This window comes from Rhinoderma darwinii, chromosome 3 (assembly GCF_050947455.1).
Source record: "Rhinoderma darwinii isolate aRhiDar2 chromosome 3, aRhiDar2.hap1, whole genome shotgun sequence".
NCBI lineage: Eukaryota > Metazoa > Chordata > Amphibia > Anura > Rhinodermatidae > Rhinoderma > Rhinoderma darwinii.
This window is the reverse complement of record NC_134689.1, coordinates 70,058,038-70,060,931: the sequence shown is the minus strand read 5'-3', so window position 1 is coordinate 70,060,931 and position 2,894 is coordinate 70,058,038. Positions and strand designations below refer to the sequence as shown.

Sequence of the window (2,894 nt, the reverse complement as noted above, 5' to 3'; positions counted from 1 at the left end):
CACTTGTTTGGCACATGCTTGAGATGAACACGGACAACTGCAGGCATGCCTCGCGCTTGTGACGTAGAGAAACTCATCTGCCTGGTCCAGGAGAGGCCAGAGTTTTGGGACACACGGGCAGAGGCCTACCACGACCGCACGGGCAAAGAGGTTGCATGGGATCACATCGTGCAGACACTCTTCAGCCATGAGTGGGCTAAAGCCAGCACACGCGACAGAAAGAGCATTGGTAAGTAGAATGCTTTATATATGTCATGTAAAACACACATGCTGTAGTGTGTCATTGTGTTAACATGTTCAAAATGGGCAACGTAACAGGTGTGTCACAGCATCATTGAGCTTGTGTATAATGCATCTTAGTGTGTAAGGTAATTCCTACGTTTCCAACAAGAGGAGATGTCACCTGGTGACCTTTTTTTTTTTTATTTTGTTCCTTTGTACAGTTGATGATGTCAAAACCCGGTGGAGGAGCAGCCGGGATCAATTCCGCTGGGAATATGGGGCCAGAGGCCGAAGTGGTGACGGTGCCTCAAAAAAGCGAAAGTATATGTACACCCAGCAGCTGATGTTCCTCAAGGATATCATGGAGATGCGGCCGTAAGTAATCACTGTACCTTGAAGAAATGTCTGTGTTCACATGTCAATCAAACCAAACAGGTTGTTTGTCCCTTGTGGCAATGTTACTAATAACTGTACATTTGTATTACAGATGCAGTGACAATCTTCTAGACACAGAAGAGGAGGCTGCCCATGAAGATCCGCACGCGCCACAAGAGGAAAATCCCCTGCTGCCCTTAACACCAGAGGTGACTGCTCCCGAACCAGCCCCACAGGCGTCCAGCCAACTCCAGGTGCCACGGGACATACCGCGTGAAACGACCACAGTAGCCAGGCGCAGGCGCAGCCACATGGGTTCCACAGGTGCACAGGTGGACACAGGGGTACTCGAGTACCTGCGGCGCTGTGCAGACGAAGACGCCTGTGACGCCTTTGGCCGCACCATAGCCCCGCTACTCCGGCGGGTACCCGACCATCATTTGGTGCGGCTCCAATGCTCCATAATCAGCCTGATAGACTCTGCCACACCTCCAAACAATCCACGCCAGTGCTTCCAGGCAATTGAGCATTGGCGTCGATTGCCGGAGCCATTGGTGCCCTTCACTGCACCTGGCCCTTCCCAGCCTGCCACCCCCTTGCCATGCCAACATTACCACCGCCCAATGCCGTCCCGCATGTCACCTGTTCCTGTGCCGGTGCGTGAGCGTCCTTTTCCTGGCTACAGCCGACCGGTGGAAACTTTTCCACAAGGCCCACCTCACGGCAATCACACTCAGCATCAGCACCCCTATGCTGTTGAGGAACATCCTCTGCAGGCCCATGGATAGCATAGTGGTGCTGAAATGGCCAACTACACCTCACCACCCCAGCGATATCATCAGTTGTAGTGCTATGGCCGCATCATAGTTTGTGTTTAGAAGTTATGGCTATTTTTCTTTATTTGGACCGAATGTGCATCATGTTGGTGCAATGTTTTGGTCGACATTTTACATATGTTCTATGTACAGTTTAGGTAGTGCCATTACACATAAAGTGTGTTTTTGTTGACTGAAAAAAGTGTGTGTGTTTTCCTAAATATATGTTGTGTAACAATCTTTGCCAATCATGTCCTTAGGTAACGTTGCAACATCGTGGACAGGGCCCAAGATAGTTGCATGCCATAATTGAGGTATTAGTGTATCTTTTGTGGTTTTGCTAGAATCCAAATCGACTTCTAGGCGGCCGTGCAGTGCTATGATATTGGACGCACTAAGGACATTTGTGATTGTATTTGTGAACATTGGAATTGGCAAAGTGCTTCACATACAATTACGTGTTTGGCAGCCAAAAACTACGGCGAAACCCCAAAAGATATAAGCTCGCAACCCACGTCAAGGGTCCTCATGTCTTGCGAGTCCCTAATACTAAAATCCCCCCCAAAATTACAAACATTGCCTTCACTAATGATCAATTGCACGATTATTCTCCACGATGCCACCCTTCACATAGAATCGTCCTGCCATGACAGTGCTCCAGCAGGGCTGTCAAAATATTCGGCAAAAATTTTGCGCACTCGGATACCAGATGTTTGTGCCCTCCCTAGTGGAATTTGTGGCAGAGTGGTTGATGTGGTAGCATTTCTTTGAATATATTCAGCATCAAAACTTGCGTCATGTATGCGTGTAAAGTTATGAAGAACTACAGACGCTTGTACGACACGGGTCACATTCTGCGGCGTCAGTTGCATTGTTGTGAGAAACACCCTCCATTTGTTTGCCATAATGCCAAACGCACATTCAACACATCTTTGAGCTCTGCTTAGCCGGTAATTGAAGATGCGCCTACGATCATCCAAGCCCCTTCTTGCAAATGGAAACATTACTTGGCTTGTGAGCCCAAAACTCTCATCAGCAACTATGACATATGAGACTAGTGGTCCACGCGAGCCAGGTAGGATGCTCGGTACCGGCACAGAAATTTGATTGCTCATAAGACGATGGCCCATTCTGGATGAGCAAAATATGTGTGCATCAGCAGAGCTTCCATACGACCCAATGTCTACTATTGTAAAACAATAATTACTGTCGGCCAAGGCCAACAAGACAATGGAAAAATAATGTTTGTAGTTATAGTATCTTGAGCCAGAGTGGGGGGCTTCTTCTAGGGCACCAATACAATGAGGAAATTGGGTGGCGGTCAGAATATCTTCTGAAATACTAAGCCAGTGTTCTGCCGTGGGCTGAGACATCACTGTGGGCTTTAATCTCTGCCACAGCACGACACAAGTGCCTGTAACAATGCCTGAAATGGTGCTCACTCCCAGAAGGAATTGAAAATGTAATAAATGGTAGCTATTT

The 2,894-nt window shown here is 47.9% G+C and overlaps 1 long non-coding RNA gene across 1 annotated transcript; it reads left to right on the top strand.

Annotated features, from left to right (window-relative positions):
- The first annotated feature begins 459 nt into the window (after positions 1 to 459).
- Positions 460 to 1,205, top strand: LOC142751005 (uncharacterized). Its single transcript, XR_012882678.1, has 2 exons — positions 460 to 597; positions 710 to 1,205. It is a non-coding gene; the product is annotated as an uncharacterized LOC142751005 (long non-coding RNA).
- Positions 1,206 to 2,894: the final 1,689 nt, after the last annotated feature.